The sequence below is a fragment of the Pelophylax lessonae genome, assembly GCF_965119305.1.
Source record: "Pelophylax lessonae genome assembly, chromosome: 3".
Taxonomy (NCBI): Eukaryota; Metazoa; Chordata; class Amphibia; order Anura; family Ranidae; genus Pelophylax; species Pelophylax lessonae.
In genome coordinates this window covers 446,098,180-446,117,965 of record NC_138770.1, presented here as the reverse complement: position 1 = coordinate 446,117,965, position 19,786 = coordinate 446,098,180, and positions in this window count along the sequence as shown.

Below are 19,786 nucleotides of genomic sequence, written 5' to 3'. Positions count from 1 at the left end.
CCACCTGAGAGGAAAGCCATACATTTTCAATCTTCTAAAATAATTGTGTGGAAAACACATTCTATTGCTTCCAGAGAGAATCCAATCAGTGCAATGGTTTCTAAGGAGCAGGAACTATATTCACATTTCGTTCATGTAAAGAATGATATAATAGATGAGTTTATGGTAGCTGAGCACCCTGTAGGTAGTGAAATCTGACATAGCGTATCAGACTCTTACTGCGTTCATTGTATAAAACAAAGGCACTTAATTTGTGACTTTACCTTAGGTGGTAAACACATTATAAATGATTGAGGGAAGAACTGATGGTATAAGTAAACCAATACAGAAAATATTTTCTGCTTTCCTATTTAAACGGTGCCATCTATAGGATACATAATATTAAGACACTGTTGGTAAGACATAGTTTTGGTAGAGGAGTAAATACATTGCAGCGTTTAATGAATGAATAAAATCATTAAACCATAAACATGAATATAAATGTAAATATAAAATTCCCATGCAGTGACAATTGTGCTCCAAATAACGTTTTTGTGTGATCAAGTGCCAGAAATCCTCCACCATTCATGCAAGCCTCTCACCTCCAAGGGCGACCCCTGAATGAACAGATGGGTCTAAATGCGCTTGTCGCCTTTAAGGCAAAGGAAAATCATCGGCAGAGATCCCAAATCAAACCAGGCACATTCAAGACAGGAACAGACAACCAGGCACATCAAGGACAGGAACAGATAAGCAGCACTGATGGGTAGCTAACCCAACAGCTCCCAAGTAGGTATCATATGAAATTGAAGGAGATATATGGTGCTCTCCATATTTAAAAAAACTGCTTTATTAAAGTAAAAAAGGTTTACATTAAAAGCACTGTAGCCCAGTGCAAGGCAAAGACTTAAAGCGTGTGAACAAGCAATGGAAGGACGGCCGCAGGTGACGTCAGGTGTTCCCTCCTCCTCCGTACACATAACGTCCTGTGGGCGGGACTTTGTCAGCGGATACAGAAACACACACGACACCCACTATATGTAGAGAGAGCCACAATCAGTGAAAGGCGGAAACCCGCCTATCAGCTGATCTAGTTGCCTTAACAACCACCAAAACTCTCATGGGGGCTGGAAAACTAAAATAGGATTGTATATATAAGATCGGCAAAAGGGTGAAAAAACACTCACAGGCCATTCCTATTGCTATAACAATCACCAACACTCCCAAGTCCGGCCGGGAAATCCAAAGACACTGCCACATAGATGATCATTCACAAAGACCAAATATTAGCAGCACTCTCACTACCGCCCCCACTCGAATGAGTATGGCACTCTGAAAAGACATATGGCCTAAAATATAAATATATCAATTTAAAACACCCCCAGGGTGAAAAAATATTAACTCAAACAAGAGAGAAGAAAAATTTCCTTTCTCAAGAGGTAGTGGATACACTGTACGTCACATTGCGTCATCCTTTACATAATCCCATAGTAAATATTTATCATGGCACATCAATTCCCCTAAAAAACAACATTGAGCTAAAGTCTATTGGTCAGAAATGAAACAATTTAACCACTTTAATAAAGGACACTTTTACCCCCTTCCTGCCCAGGCCAATTTTCTGCTTTCAGCGCTGTCACACGTTGAATGACGATTGCGCAGTCATGCTACACTGTACCCATATGAAAATTGTATCATTTCTTTCACACAAATAAAGCTTTCTTTTGGTGTTATTTAATCACCACTGGGTTTTTATTCCTTACTAAAAAAAAAAAAAAGAAAAAAGACAGAACATTTTGAAAAAAACGTTTTTTTTTATTTTTGGTCAATACATTTTGAAAATAAGTAAATCTCCTTAACCGATGAGCACTGATGAGGTGGCACTTATGGGCACTGATGAGGTGGCACTGATGAGGCGGTACTAATATGCCATACTGATTGGCACTGATAGGTGGCAATGATAGGCAGCACTGATGGGCACTGAAAGGCAGCACTTATGGGCACTGACAGGTAGCACTGATGGGCACATATGGGAAGCACTGATGGGTATCACTGATGGGTAGCACAGATGAGCAGGCACTGATGGGCACTGACTGGAAACAGTATGGGCACTGATTGTGGGCACTTATGAGCACTGTTTTTTTACTTTACTGTAATGAGGGCACTGATGATCAGTGCCCTGATTACTTATCCTAGACTCCCCTTTGAGGAGGAGCCGCTGATCGGCTCTCCTCGCCACACACTCTGACAGTGTGAGGTGAGGAGAGTCGGTAAACGGCACTTCCTCATTTACATGTGACCGGCTGTGATTGGACACAGCCGATGACTTGGCTCTTTACCAAGATTGGGGTCGCGCCGTGTCCTAGGAACACAGCTTGGCCATTATTGTCGCACTGTGCGGCCCCACAGGCGCACAAGAGCGGCCGTTCTGGGGGCGTCGTCATATGATGTTGTCCCCGAACAAGAGCTGCACCGCTCCGCCGTCATTTGACCATGGGTGGGCAGCAAGTGGTTAAATCAAATTCCACGTTCAACTCTTTAGGAACTGATACCTTAGTTTCATAAAATCCAGTAGGATTTGCTACGATTTAATTCTCTCACAAAATTCCCCCATCTCCAATGCCTATTAACCCTTTCCACGACACAGAATTTTAACCAACGAGGATCTTTGTTGTGGTGCTGTCTAAAATGATGTGAAACATTATGTGTTTTGAGGACTTTCTTTGTTATTCACATGTTCACAAAGATGTACATGGAGGGGTCATGTAGTTCTACCTATATATTGGAGTCCACAATTGCATTCAAGCATGTAAACCACTCCTATTATAGAACATGCAAATAAATCAGAGATCTTATACAATCTCTTTATCACCGAGGCCACAAACTTCTTACGTTTCCTGTCATTGACCTTTGAATGTCGACAGGCTGTGCACCGCTCACAAGCACAAAAAAAAAAAACGGTCATAAACCAAAAAATCCTATTTTCTTTACAAATCGGTTGATCGAGCATGCCTGGAGCCAATCGATCTCAAAGAGAATTGTGAGGATGATAGGATGTGCTAACTCTATTGGGGAGCATCACCTAGAACTCCCTGAACTTGGGGAGAGAGTAATAAAGTATAAATGTGCTAGTGCGCTCTAAAAAATATTTCCAAATGCAAAAACTTTTAAATATAGTGAAAAATGAATGCAAAAACATTTGATAATGGTGCAATGTGAAATAATGGTGATAATACTATTGCAACGACAATCAGACCTTGTGCAAATTAGCAAAGGAAAAAGTGCATAGTGCTAAGGTGCTTAATAATATTAACTAAGTGACACCAGTGATGACAATTGACATATATCTTGAAGCATAATGAAGTTCATAGCACTTGTAGTGTAAAAGTGCAAGATGGAAAATGTGCATTCAATATAACAGTCTTTGAGTCCTTATTAAGTCGAATCATGTGAGGACACAAATCTCTAGACCTTGTAGAATTCACACTCCATGCAATAAACGGTGCTGCATGCAACTCCCAGGTGTCCACACACTGAGATCAGGTGGCTGCTTACCAGACACAGGCGTTGTAATCAGCACAGATAACAGAGATCATGTGGAATCAAAAAGTAAGACAATCCAAATCATTCCCTTTTTTTGGAACACAATGCTAGGGCAGGAACATCCAAATGAAAATAAACCAAGTGGCATATAATCCCCCTGTTTCATATGGATCCTCAGTGCGTTCAATGATCATTCGATTTGCATGTGGATGAAATGAAGAACTGGATAGTGTATTACCATAAAAATATTTTATTACAGATAAAAGGTTTCCACTTACATGGTAAACGATAAAAGTCCAGCATGTACAATCATACATGGCTGCCTGCAGTGCAGACCGTGCGGAGTGACGATGCAGCTACTCCACTCCATGCCTTCTGAGGGGAAACGCGTTGGGTGGAGTAGTGAATAATTTGGAGGGTCTTGCTTTTTGAGAAGATTTCCCCATATACTGGGTCCTATATATTCCACATGATCTCAGTTATCTGTGCTGATTACAACGCTGCCCTGTGTCTGGTAAGCAGCCACTTGATTTCAGTGTGTGGACACATGGGTGTTTCATGCAGCATCGTTTATTGCATGGAGTGTGAATTCTACAAGGTCTAGAGATTTGTGTCCTTACATGATTCAACTTAATAAGGACTCAAAGACTGTTATATTGAATACACATTTTCCATCTTGCACTTTTACACTACAAGTGCTATGAACTCCATTATGCTTCAAGATATATGTCAATTGTCATCACTGGTGTCACTTAGTTATTCTTATTAAGCACCTTAGCACGATGCACTTTTTCCTTTGCTAATTTGCACAAGGTCTAATTGTTGTTGCTACAGTATTATCACCATTATTTCAGTTCTCACCATTATTAAATGGTATATATTAATTTTTCACTATATTTAACCACTTTAGCCCTGGAGGATTTGGCTGCTCAATGACCAGGCCCTATTTTGCGATTCGACACTGCCTGACTTTAACCGACAATTGTGCGGTCGTGTGACGCTGTACCCAAATGAAATTGATGTCCTTTTTTTCCCACAAACAGAGATTTCTTTTGGTGGTATTTGATCACCTGTGCGATTTTTATTTTTTTGCGCTATAAACAAAAAAAGAAGAGCGACAATTTCGAAAAAATAACAATATTTTTCACATTTTTTTTTATATGAAATTCTCAAAAAAAAAACATGTTACTTTTGTAATATAGTTCCTTGTGTTATATATTCACGCTTTCATTGGCGTACTGTTTGTAACCTTTCTTTTTGAACTTTAATAAACTATTTTGATGAAAAAAAAAAATGTAAAAATCTAATTTTTTTAACAGTTTAGGCCAATTTGTTTTCTGCTACATATTTTTGGTAAAAAAAATGACAATAAGCGTATTTTGATTGGTTTGCACAAAAGTTATTGCGTTTACTAACTAGAGGAAAGATTTATGTAATTTTTATTGTTTTTTTTTTTTTACTAGTAATGACGACGATCTGCGATTTTTTTCTTTTGCGGGACTGCAACATTGCGGCGGACAGATCAGACCCCTAACTGACATTTTAGACACTTTTGGGGGTACCAATGACATTACTACAGTCCATTGGAGGCACCAGTCACATGTGCTGGATCCGTAGGGAATGAGCAGGGGCGGGAGCGTGCCGCCGGCGGCACTTGCTCGCCCCCTACAGTCTCCTGAGCGAGCGGCGTAGCCCTACGTCGTTTTGCCCAGCAGCGGCAGAGTGCTGCAGTAAATGTACCGTGGGCGGGGTTAAAGTGGTTAAATGTTTTTGCATTTGGACATATTTTGTAGAGATGAAGCTTTACACCTTAGAGAGAGAGACAGATTAGACAGCACAAGCACTGTGCTTCTTAATCTTCTATAGCTAGATAACAGGATCTCTTTTTTTTTTTTTCTTTTTAGGGTTACAACCACTTTAATTACTATTAGCTTCTTCCATGCTTTTGCAATGTTTTGTTTAGCTGTAGTTATTTTGAATTGCATACCTTAAATGCCTCTCCAGTAGACTGCATGGAAATAAAGGATGAAGTGTCTGCAGATAAAATCTGTTGCCAGACCTTTGCATTTTTCTTTACTTTGAAGTCACTCTCCCCTTTGGAAATGTAAGAGTGGGGCAGTGGACCAGTTAAATGGTTGAGTTAAGAATATGTATGTAATAGTGACTAGTTTGAGAGAGAGAGAGGTGTATGGTAACAGATATGCTCAAAAATGGATAACTGAGTGGTTAGGTCTTTATTAGGTCTTTATTACATGTTACTGAGGAGAGCCAATGTTTGATTTGCATATATCAGAATATTTCCTAGTGGGAAGCTTAAACGTTATCCCTGCTTTTGGTCCAAATATATATGGAACTACCAATAATAAAAGAGTATAAGTACTTCAATTTATTAGAGCGGCACCAGCTGAACACGCTAGGTGCTTCCAGGCCAGGTGTGGGTAACTGATTGCAAAACAAAACCAAAGAAAATTCCCAGCTCAACTCCCCAGTCAGTCTGCTACCTACCAATTTATTTTGTCCAGCAGTTTGCATTAAAAACAGAGGTATAGTTAGCACACATTTGCAAATACATGTGTAAGCTGCTGAGCTGCTTTATGGACCCCAATATTTCTAGGTTGAGGAGATGGAGGGCGCTCTGGATAGTAGATTCTGGCCAGAGGCGATGTCCGCAATGGATTGGATATAGAACAGGCAAGCAGGTGTCTCAGCAGCACTAGGGCAACAACTCCAAGAGGGAGGCAAACTAAAGAAAACAAACAGAAGGCCCCTCTAAGTGCAGAAAACAAAAGACTTCTATTGTCAAAGGATAAAAATGCACTTACTAGCATTAAAATAATGCAGGCTTATCATAGGATGTGGCAATGAATCCAGTGACAGGTGGTTTTAGGGGTGGTCCAATGTGCAGCATGATGGTGGAAATAAAAGTCTTTTGTTTTCTTCACTTAGAGGCACTTTCTGTTTGTTTTCTTTACCCCAATATTTCTGCAGTTCTGTAAATTTACAAGAGACAGTTATAGGTACATGAGTAACTGGTTGTCTAGGAGTGGGAGTAAAGGTAAGTTTTTACTATAATATTTTGTGGAGTACCAAACAGCCTATTTAGGCTGAATCAAGGGGCTCATAGATTGAGGTTTTGATTGGAAGTTGGAAACACCCAACCCTTCCTGCCATTTATACAGTATATGTACATCATATTTTTAGTGATGCAAGATTTCTTTTAAGACCAGATAACTGATATATAACATAGTTAGCCCGCCATACAAGAGCAGGTACACCAGGCCACATGGCTCACCTGAGAGCCCCAGAAAAACTCCAAGCTTTATGTGACAGTCTACACATTCCCTATGTGGACTTGCCTGATTGGTATAGTGACCTTCGGCTTCCTGTAAAGTTCATAGCTGAACCAATGGTCTTGCAACAACAAAGAGCCTCCTCAACCTAAAGAAGAAGGCGCTCTTCACAACGCAACTCACCTCCACCAGCCAACCATCGATTCCCAGTGTGGGAAGTATGCCTTCATCCCCAGTCCACCGTAAAGTCAGGCATGAGTAACCTCTAAGTCTGTTTTTCATCACAATCATATATGGCCGACTTGGCTACACGTAAGACTTAGTTCTACTGAAGCCCTCTCCTGAATTCGGCCTGTGAGTAACACTGTCTTTTTACTGGCACATTCCTTATCTAAACTTTTCTGTGTTGAAATTGGCTTTTTTTTTTTTTTTTTTGGCCTCTCTACATTTCTTGCTCTTTGTTAACCCTGGCTGGCTATTGAGACACATTATAGGATATACTATTCTTACCATTTTGCTACACCTTCTGAACTGCATTTCCTCCAATACAATCACTAACTCAAAGAAACCACACCTGATGACAGTGAGGGAGAGGAGGGGAGAAATGGAGGACAGAGGAATATATAGGAATGTCACATAAAACTTTTTGCTAAGATTTTGGTAAATCACCTTCTGCCGATACTCACAAGCCTCAGAGCAAAAGATCAAGTGGGCTTTTTACCTGGCAGAAAAGCCAGAGAAAACATTTTAAATGCAATAAATATTCACCATTAGCTCTCTATCTCTAACCAGAAAGGTTTTTTCTTTTGCTTGATGCAGAAAAGGTGTTCAACTGGCTGGACTTGGACTATCTGGAAGCAGTTTTACACTCGCTTGAACTAGGCAGCCGTTTAATTTGCTTCATCATGTCTCTATACACCAACCCCACAGAGCAAATGGCCTCCTGTCAAAAGCCTTCTCCATACAGAATGGAACATGTCAGGGCTGTCCCCTATCCCCCCTTCTATTGGTACTGACTTTGGAGCCTTTCTTAAGATGCATTCGAGCAAACACAAACATCCAGGGAATAAGAGTAGAGGATCACCAATACAAACTTGCTGCATTTGCAGATGAGATTTTACTTTTCCTAACCGAGCCCCTTACCACATTACCAAATCTCCTGAAAGATTTTCAATTGTTTCAGTACATAGCACATTTTAAAATTCATTTCAGCAAATCTCAAGCTTTAATTATAACATTATCCTCGGAACAAATCCAACAATGTCAACAAAACTTCCCTTTCACTTGGCAACCAGAAGCTATTACCTACCTGGGAATCCACTTACCCTCTAGACTGACTGAGCTATACTCTAAAAATTACTTACAGATTTAATGCACCATAACCGAAGACCTAAAAAAATAGAGCAGCCCCTCATTCTCTTGGTTTTAAAATTACCTTTCTCCCGTGCCTCTTAAACCTCCTCCAAACAATACCCATCAAACTGCCGATGTCATTTCTTTCTTGTTCCACTTTTCTCTGGAACCGTAGTAGACATCCAAGAATTAGTTACTCATAACTTGTTGCCCAAACATAAAGGAGGGATTGCACTTCCAGACTTACAGTACTATTATTGGGCATGTCACCTGACTCGTATAGTGGACTGGAGTGGAGTGTCCACTACCAGGTTAACGATTGGGTAAAACTTGAAAACTCTTTCTCCTCTGCTCCCCTCAGTCCTGCCCCGTGGTTATGCCATGTCCACATTCCCAAGCACCTACCAGACCACCCACCTATTGGTCCGACCCTTCAAAGCTTCAAAGACACTTGTTCCAAACTTGAGATTTCCTCAGTCCCTGGTCCAATGTCTTCAGTTGAAGGAGGAGTGCACATGCCCTGCCCGGGCCCTCGTTCAGACTCCGAAACGCGTCTTGAAGCTCCCTCAGCCATCTTGTTTCCTGCCACTGACGTCAGATGCCTTCCGGTTCCCTCCACGGCCGCATCTTTCTGATCTCCCCGGATGCACACAGCCAGCTGGTCTGGCGCTCTGTACCTGAGGCACCCCAGATTGTGTGGACCCCTCTCACTATCGTGGAACCATTTTGGACCTGACAGACACTTTTATCCTTACTTTAATGTAAGTTACTATGTATTCATGTCATAGTAAATCATAATCTTGCACTCAAGTGGCGCTCTTCCCTCCTCCTTTATCTGAAAACTGATCAATCCTGATGTACTGACATCCATCTCATTTCTTGAGTCCCGATAATGCCCGGACAGCACAAATACCCCCAAATGGACCCTTTTTAAAAAGTAGACAGCCCTAGGTATTTAGTAAGAAGCTTGGTGAGTTTTTTTTTTTAAGTTTTCATTTTAAGTCACAATTATTTGGAAATTAAGAAATAAAATAAAAAATTCAATTTTTTCACACCATTATCATATAACTGATGTGGTGGTGATCAGGGATACTGACTGGTGACAGTATGTAAAAAAAAAACAAAAAAAAACACTGTGACCAGAGCAATACAGTGTTACCATAGTAACACTCTACTACTATGGGAAAGTGATCCTCTTTTTTTTTTTTACACATTATGATTGCTTATACCATTCAATTTAATTTGTATATGCAACCATTTTTACTGAACGAAGCAGGTTCATTCAGGGTCTTTTGCTGTAATTAGCCAAAGCTAATCACATGGTACGTATGGACTGTGATTGGCCCTGTCTTTACCATGTGATCACTGTGGCCAATCACAGCTAGAAACACAATTGTATACAATAGATGCCATGAAAGGAAGCCAACCATTGTTTACAATTGTCATGTGATCTGTTGTGATTGGTCTCAGCGATCACATGGTACTGGCAGTGGGCCAGTACATTGATTAGTCATCACCTGTGTTCAGTGACAAATTAAGCTGCTGCACGGCCCCACTACCACGCGAGAGGCGCGTTCTGGGAGGACATCATATGATGTCCTCCCAGGACAACAGTGCTCCCATGGATGTTAAAAAACAGTTTTCATTAATATAAAATCTTGGAAGAGGGCAACCCCATCCTGTTCTGACCTAGAAAATGAGTGCTTCTGCTCTAAAGCTATGGACTTGCACAGTCAGTGTTTGCATAAATTAAACTTCAAATGTTTACACAGACCTGGTTAAGCCTATAACCTTCCTATAGTGAATTTGTATCAGTTGGGCCATGCTGTGTTTAAAGTGTATTTGCAGTCAATTTTCAAAAAAAACCCACTATATGCTTGTTATGTGTTTTCATTCACACAACATCCCAAAAAAGAAGAAGCCCTCATAACTGATTTCAAGATTTTTTGAACAATGTGAAAGTGAGTCTATCATAAGGACAAGCTGGGTTTCCTCTCATTAACATGCATTGCCAAGAGCCTAGCTTCTAAACCTTTAACTCTTTGTTAGTAGAGAAAGTATTCAAATCTGGTTTTCAACTGATAGTTATGATCTACCTGCCCAGTATAGACAGAGTTAATAATGCCAAAATACAGCTACCCAGCCCCTTATTCACAAAGAGAACTAGTAGGATTTTACAGTGCTGGAATTTGCAGAACAAAGCATTGATAAACTGAATTTTTTTCTAAATTATGAATGAGAACATGTAACAAATATAAAATAGATGTTTGGAACTTGATTGCAAAATACACTTTATGGTTTGTGGCACCCTACACACACACACAAGTAAAATTGCTGGCTTACTATAGGGCAAATTTATTGACCTTATTTATTTTGTTCCCCCCCAGAGCCTTGCATGCTAAACAACCAATCAGGGAAGACTTAATTTATGAGCTGAGATTACAAGCACAGTATATGCAGTGTCTGTCTGCAATTCAGCTACAGGGCAGAAAGAGAATTTTATATAAAAAAAGAAAAGAAAGTGAAATTAAACAATTGGAACCTCCAATGAAACATTAAAGCTAAGTAAAGTCCTTATTTATATGCATATGAAAAGTGGATATATTAAAAGGTTCTTATATGATGGACCTGAGCTGAAAATATGACAAAGTAATATTATTAAAACTGTATCATCTTTATTACTATATGTGGTAAATAATGTTTAGGTAAAACAGATAGCAATACATTTAGTAGAGCTCCACCGTATTTACATGAATCATTATAAATATAAAATATATGAGATTTTGTAGTGGATAATAATGACAAAGCTACTAAATACACTGCTAATTGCAATATATACAAATTGTAGGCAATCAATGCGAATACTGTATATCACAAATCCACAGAAAAATATAGAAAGCTCCCCACAATGGACTTTCAAAAAGACATCAGTATGATAAGAAAAGAATTATTGGAATACTAGTCCAAGATTTTGTAGAACACCAATTAAAGTAATTGTAGCAACACTTGTTTTTTTGGACGCCACTGGAAACTGCATCAGCCATATTATTGAGCATAAAAGATCAAAGCACCATAAAGCACCACAATTGTAATCCAGCAAGAATGGAGATATAATCCAACTATGTTCATCCATAGTACAAGGGCCATCATTCACTGTTAACTGTACATTGCTGAGCTGTAATGGTTTTTAAAGTGTTGCCTATAGACACATTTTTTGGTACCCTGGTTTTCTGCCATTTCGAGGACAAGTGAAATTTCGGAGCTTGGCACATTTGGTTTCTATTTCTCAATGCAATCACATCTTTTATTTTTTACAATGTGTTATATATTGTATTGTATTTGTTTGCACTTCAAATAATTTGAGTGCATTTTCTTACTAAAAATATAGATTTTATAAACAGTAGTGCAATTATCATGTGACATTAAAAGTTGTAACTGCCTCCATTGTAGCTATGGAATTAGTTCTCCACCACTTTTTACCAGCCATTTTATAACTGTGTTCTACATTGTCTGTAATCTCAGCAGCTATTTTGAATACTTTTTCGGCCAAAAGAGGCAAACACCTACAGTTCCAAATCATATGGCTCTGTGTAAAGTTTAAACAAGACAGAGCTATAAAGAAAGTAAGCTGCCACCGTTGAACCTTTTAAATAGAAAACTCTGTAAAATTATTATGGCTGTAATGATTTATCTTTTTAGGCCCCATGCACACGGGGCGTTAGAAAAAACGTACGTCAAAGTTAGTTCTGACGCCGGAAAAAGCAGCTGTAAAAACGTGCTTTCAGTAGCTTTTTCCATTGGCGTTATTGCACGTTTTGCCACGTTGCTTTTAGCAGCGTTTTTTTTTCTTCCATTCAAAATCAATGGTTCCCTATGGGAGCCTATTGATTTGAATGGAGGTCGCACCGCAACACCGCAAGTCGGATCCGACTTGCGGGGCGACTTGCGCTGTGAGAATCTTGAGGGGGAACTCCACGCCAAAATGGGAAAAAAACGGCGTGGGGGTCCCCCCCAGGGTTCCAAACCAGGCCCTTCGGGTCTGTTATGGAATTTGAGGGTAACCCCATGCCGAAAAAACGGCATGGGGTCCCCCCCAAAATCCATACCAAACCCTTATCCGAGCATGCAGCCCGGCAGGCCAGGAAAGGGGAGGGGACGAGCGAGCGGCCCCACCCCCCCTGGACCACACCAGGCCACATGCCCTCAACATGGGGGGGTGTTGGTGCTTTGGGGCAGGGGGAGCTCTGCACCCCCCACCTCAAAGCACCTTGCCCCCATGTTGATGAGGACAAGGGCCTCATCCCCACAACCCTGGCCGGTGGTTGTGGGGGTCTGCGGGCAGGGGGCTCATCGGAATCTGGAAGCCCCCTTTAACAAGGGGGCACCCCAGATCCCGGACCCCCTCCCTATGTGAATGGGTATGGGGTACACTGTACCCCTACCCATTCACCCCATAAAAGGCAGTGTATGGAAATAACGACAAGAGACGTTTTGGAAAGTTTATTAAAAATCTTCATCCGACTCTTCTTGTCTTCTCCTCTCCGGGGTCTTCTCCGGGGTCTTCTGCTCTTTTGCTGTCCCCCTCTTCTTGTGTTCTTCTCTCTGGGGTCTTCTGCTGTCCCCTCTTCTGCTGTCCTCTCTTCTTTTCTTCTCCTCTCCGGTCTTCTGCTCTTTTGCTGTCGGCTGTCGGCTGTCGGCTGTCTTCTTCCTCCGGTCCTCCTCCGACGGCGTCTCCGCTGATTATGCCTATCTCCGGTCTCTTCAGCTTATTATATAGCCATTAGGGGCGTGGCCCAGATGACGTCATCTGGAGACCCCGCCCCCTCATGTCACAGATGACGTCATATGTGACATGAGGGGGCGGGGTCTCCAGATGACGTCATCGGGGCCACGCCCCTAATGGCTATATAATAAGCTGAAGAGACCGGAGATAGGCATAATCAGCGGAGACGTCGTCGGAGGAGGACCGGAGGAAGAAGACAGCCGACAGCCGACAGCAAAAGAGCAGAAGACCGGAGAGGAGAAGAAAAGAAGAGAGGACAGCAGAAGAGGGGACAGCAGAAGACCCCGGAGAGAAGAACACAAGAAGAGGGGGACAGCAAAAGAGCAGAAGACCCCGGAGAGGAGAAGACAAGAAGGGCGGACAGCAAAAGAGCAGAAGACCCCGGAGAAGACCCCGGAGAGGAGAAGACAAGAAGAGTCGGATGAAGATGTTTAATAAACTTTCCAAAACGTCTCTTGTCGTTATTTCCATACACTGCCTTTTATGGGGTGAATGGGTAGGGGTACAGTGTACCCCATACCCATTCACATAGGGAGGGGGTCCGGGATCTGGGGTGCCCCCTTGTTAAAGGGGGCTTCCAGATTCCGATGAGCCCCCTGCCCGCAGACCCCCACAACCACCGGCCAGGGTTGTGGGGATGAGGCCCTTGTCCTCATCAACATGGGGGCAAGGTGCTTTGAGGTGGGGGGTGCAGAGCTCCCCCTGCCCCAAAGCACCAACACCCCCCCATGTTGAGGGCATGTGGCCTGGTGTGGTCCAGGGGGGGTGGGGCTGCTCGCTCGTCCCCTCCCCTTTCCTGGCCTGCCGGGCTGCATGCTTGGTTAAGGGTCTGGTATGGATTTTGGGGGGGACCCCATGCCGTTTTTTCGGCATGGGGCTACCCTCAAATTCCATAACAGACCCGAAGGGCCTGGTTTGGAAACCTGGGGGGGACCCCACGCCGTTTTTTTCCCATTTTGGCGTGGCGTTCCCCCTCAAGATTCCCACAGCGCAAGTCACCCCGCAAGTCGGATCCGACTTGCGGTGTTGCGGTGCGACCTCCATTCAAATCAATAGGATCCCATAGGGAACCATTGATTTTGAATGGAAGAAAAAAAAAACGTATAACGTGGCTTAACGCACGTTAAGCCACGTTATAGCAAAGTTATTCAGCTTTTAGCAGCGTCAGGCGTTTTTAACGCTGTAACGCTGGTCCTCAGAACGCGCAGGTGGTGGGTTCTTGTTGCAGCCTAAAAACGTCTAAGCCACTTACAGCTCAAAAACGTCTGAGTGTGCATGAGGCCATAGAATAACATGGAGGGGCGTTTTTAGGCTGCAAAAAGAAAACGCCTGACGCTGCTTACAGCGGCGTTAAAAACGTCCCGTGTGCATGGGGCCTTATATGTCTGCTTGTAAAATAAAAAGTGTATACGAAAAATGAGAAAAACATATAAAAGCATTTGATAAACATGTAAACATTCAACAAATCTTAAAATAATAGAAAATAAACACTAAAACAATTGATGTTACCTTTTAATTTATGTTCAATAAACATTATAATTTTGTAAAAGAAAAAAAGAAATTAGTGATTTAAATAACTAATCAGCTTTATTCCTATTATTATTATTTTTTTTGTTAATATACTTTTTTGCTTTATCTCATCATTATATTGTTTCACTATGTTACTGATTTATAAATAAAGAAAATATGAATAATGTTGTAAAGCTAAAGTAAACAGAATAAAAATGCTGCATGAATCAGCTACAATTCATATTACATGGAATGCAATTTAAGATGTGCTATTAAAATTTTTATCCTGCTGTGTATTTGAATGAAACATTTCATTTTTTTTATTTTCTAACTGGGGAAAACCTGTCATTGAAAAAGCATTTTCACACGCAAATACTGAAGGAAGGGTGCTCACATCAGCATTCTTGTAAACATTTGGGACAGTTTGTTTTCTGTATCTCTAGAACACTCAGTCAGCTTTTTCACATCAGCAATTCAGATGGTGTGTTTCACTTGCTTCTTTAGAATTTTCTTTGTGAAATGCTCATTTAAAAAAAAAAAAAAAAAAAAAAAAAGAAAAACACATAACAGCCTCTCTATTCATACATAATACATAAGCTCAAGTTGGCAAATGTTGATATAATAATTTATAAATGCTGTTTATAAATGTGTTTTGAATGACAGATTTGAGCATGCACACTACTAAACATCATGGTCATCAGTATTGTCATTGGCTTTAGCTCCCTCTGCCTATTAGAGTTATCAACAATTGAATTTAAAAATCAAAATTAGCAGCAATTAAAGACAAAAATATTTCTGCAATTCACTGTAATATGAAATTAAAATAGTTTTAAATATACTGAATTTAAATTTGAATGAATATATTGACTTCTCTTTCGAATTGCCTTTAAGTACTTATTTGCTAAGATGTCACAAGCAATTGAATATGGGTGAGGATGAGCAGGAAAGGACAGGTTACTCAGGATGCTCATTTTAGAGAAAGCTAAACCATTTATAAAGATGATCTTTTGCATTTTCTAATTGAGTCTGTTGTAAATCCTTTTTTGTGTTTTATGGGATACTTACTGTATATGAAAACTCTAAAGAATAAAACCATATTCTAAAAATTACCTTTTATGATATAGTCATATGCAAATTTCAGCACTAAAAATAGCATTTGGCTTCAAATGCACCCATTCTCATTTATTTACGAATATGTCTGTTTACTTTGTTTTAATCTTTGTATTGTATGTATGTACTGTATGTGTAGCAGCATATTAACATCATATTTATTATTTATAATATTTAAAAAAAGTAATACACAGGATCTAAGATATGAGATACAGACTTTTTATCCCATGCTAAAAAATAGGGAACCTCAGGTTTGGTGCTTGGGTTCTCAGTGAATCTTGCATGTTCGTCAATCCACTTGGCTGCATTCTTTGTAACTCTAATGCACTGCCTGGTCTTTTGTGACTACTTTTTGGTGTGTGTCAGTAACAACTGTAGTTGCTGTTCAGCTGTTGCCCCCCCCCCCCACCCAACCTCTGACTGACAACTCCCACACACTGAAATTCTACATTGGCCATACTGCAGATGTTACGCTAGCATGGGCAGTGAGTTTCTATGCATTGGCAGTAAGCTGAAAAGTTTGGAGGAGCTGCAGTTCTTTTTTACACTCCAATGGCTTATCATTCAGGCTGCATGCAGCATTTTGACACCTTTTGAAGAGGCAACCAGAATGGTGAGCCATAACGAGGCAGGAAGAATTGATGAAATCTCTCATGTGTTTCTCCTGCAAAATGCATTTTGTGGCCTGATAGATCAGTCACTGGAGGCAGAGCAGCAGGAAAGAGAGGAGAACTGCAGGGCCAGCAGGATGCATTGCTTACTGCCTCCATGGCATTGAAACAGAGGCAGCAGAAGGCACAGAAAAAAATACAAGAAGGAGAGTTAGGGCACTGATGGTGAAGAGGAGGAAATGATGCAAGCTTTCAGGGGGATATTTCATCCCTCTCAAATCTTGGAACCTGTACAAGGGTGGGAAAATATTGTTAAGGACAGTGTTGTCCTAAGCATCACTGAGGACCCAGGAGTCCTCTGTTGTAGGTATTTGTGGAGAATGAGGTAATTTATACTAAGATGTGTGCACAAGGACTCGAAGATTTGGGTCATTCATGAGAGGGATTACTATTCGGTGTCCACCCTATTGGATCCCTATTGCAAGGGTAAATTGACAAATTTACTGCCACCATCCTAGAGGGAGCCTAAAATGTGGCACTGAGGAGAAGCTGCATAAAAAACCCTGAATTTCCTGATGGTGGCAGGATGTCCTTTGATGCATTTTGATGACCAAATTGCCTCTGTTCCTCAGATTTCTGAAAGGAGGAGCAGCAGTGGTGGCAGCTGCCTCAGCACCACTTTTAAGAATTAAACCACAGTGACCAGGCAGCAGGCAGCACTCACAGGCTTCTCCTAAACCACATAATATCTGTCTGCTCTGGGTCCAGGGTTGATGCACATACTCTTAGACATGAAGACTCCATGGACTATTGTGTATTCCAGCTAAATTACTGGCTGGAGCTTTCACATTATGTGCTGGAGCTTCTGCCTTTCCATGAAGCCAGTATACTGTCTTAGATGGCCTTTAGCACAGTATTGTTTTTGGAGAGAATAATCTGTCTGCCCCCCTGACAGTGTGGACCAGCTCAAGTCTTGGATTACCAATGACTGCAAAACCACTGCTGGTCATGCTACAGACTAATCTTAAAAGTGTCATCTGGCCCCCTTCCCAGCTCCTGCCACCTCACTTAGCCTATTCAAGTTCTCCAAAATGGTAAAGGTGCCACACAATGTTTCTGCAGCTAGATATGTGCAGCCTGTTTCAGTGCTTTGACACTGCAAAGGGGCTACACAATGTTTCCACATTTGGATCCAAGCTGAGAAGTTTCTAATATTTTCTAAAGGGTAAATCCTACATTGTGAATCAAAGTTTGTGACCTGTTCTAGTTATCCAGCAGAGTACCACACAATGTTACCACAGATGGATCACACAGTTTGCGGTATGTTTCTGTACCTAGGTACTGTAAAGTTGCCACACAGTGTTTCTACAAATGGATCTCATTTGCCACATTTCTATTTCTTGCTGCAAGGAAAATCTTGGGTCGTACCTCAAAGTCTGCATCCTATTCCAGTGCTCCAGCACTCAAACGATGTGTGGCTTTTGCTATTTATATACATATATTATCCAGTCACTGAACAATAGTTGTGGCTATTACCTCTAATATAATATACTCCTATTTCTATTTCAAGATAAAATCTGCCTCATCTCTCTCTCTCTCTTCATTGTGGCCTAACCAAGCAGCTTAACCACTTGCCGACCACGTTATAGCTACACCGTCATATGGGGTGTGCATCTGGAAGTGTCCATGACTGATGGGTCCACGGGACCAAGGGCTTCATAGATTGGGGTAAAGGGCAAATCACAGCGGCCCTTTACCAGGTAATCACTCCAATGACAGAGCGATCACTTGGTCAACAAGCTGGGATCATGCCTGGTTCAGCTCACGCTGCTGCGGTGCTTCTCTCTCCTCCCTCAAACGCTGTATTGGTGTGAGAAGTGGAGAGAGAAACACCACAGCAGCATGAATTGGCTTGATTCTTTGTGCCCTAAAGTGCTTATCAGTGCCCTACAGTGCTCATCAGTGCCACTACCGTGCTCATCCGTGCCCTATGGTGCCACTACAGTGCTCATCATTGCCCGACAGTGTCAGTACAGTGCTCATCAGTGCAACTATAGTGCTCATCAGTGTCATTAGTGCCCTACAGTGCCCATCAATGAGTGTTTATCAGTGTCATCAGGGCCTTTTTTCAGGTACTAGACATGCTATAGATTGTCTTACAATTGCTGCTTTGTTTTGCAGTCAATTTTTATACTGTTTTTTGGGGAAAGATAGTACTTTTTTGATACTATACCAGATTTTTCTTCAATAAGAGGAAATAAATGGTCAAAATTATGAAAAGGGCGATTTTCTGTTAATTTCAACCACATAAAAATGTAAAAGCACTTTTTTCCCTAAAATATACGTTTAAATTTGATTTGAATCACTCAATACAAATACAAAAAAATGCCAGTTTTTTTAAGTTATGGGGAAATATATTGTGTTGAAACAATGGTGTATACAGCATACTGAATTTTATTTTCAAAGCTTTTATCTCACACTATGACATGACAGCAAGAGCCCAGTCTTTGAAAATATGTTGAAAGACCCCCAAAATTGCAGTTTTAGAAAGAAAACAGCATGAAGTGGTTAGACTTGGAATGTTTTGAAACATTTTGTTATAAATGTTTTTGTGTCTCTTGTTAACAGTGAATATTCCTGAATGCTCAGCCAAAGAGTTATGCTACTGCCATACCCTTTCCACTATCAGGAGTCTTGGTGAAAAATGTGTACCTCTAGAGCTCGTGCCTCATTAAGAGCCTTTTGCCATCTACCGATAACACAAAGGATCCACTTAAATCTGTGATAGTAAAAGTAGAACTGTCAAAAATCAGCAGCTTCACTGCATATCTATCACCTCTTTTCTCTTTTTTCAAAGATCAGCAGGCCTGCTGGTACATGGAACTCTATGGTTTTAACTTGTAAGGTTCTGCTGCTACCTATTATCCCACAAGATTTGCATTCCAGACTGGTTAACCACTTGCTGTTCAATCAATTGGCAACATGTCCAGCCCAGCAGCACTATCCTTTCTATTTAAGCTAGGATTATTACCTCAGCCATTGCCTGAGCAACAGCTAGTTTTCTTAGTGTCAGGTCCCCCAGTGTTTCCTAGTTTCCCAATGAATCCTAGTGGTAAATATTCCTAGTGAACCCTGTAATTCCTAATGGAAAAGATTCCTACTGCCCCCTACAGAAATGTAATATTGTCCCTTGCTTCCCAAGAACACTTTTTGTGTCCCTTGCTTCCTGAGAATACTCTTCATGTCCCTGGCTTACTGGAAAAATTCCAAGTGACCCCTATACTCCTAGTGACCCAGATATTTCTTGTGATCCTTTAGCTGAATTCCCCTTTAGTGCCTTTCAGTATGATATCTGTACCACCAGTGCTCCCAGTGTCTTTCAGTCTGTCTCCACTGACTTTCTGGGTGTTTCTGCTTGCATCCTGTATCCTTTCACGTGTAGTGTCCTTTAATGAGTTTTCCAGAGTCCCCGTGCCTCTGTTTTCCTTGTGTACCTTGGCCAGCGTTTAGTTCAACACCCCTCTGTAATCCCCTTTGAATTCCTGTCTGCTATTCTTTAGCATCACCTGTGTCTGCAGTCTGCTTTCTGTGTCCCTCAGGTGTATTTC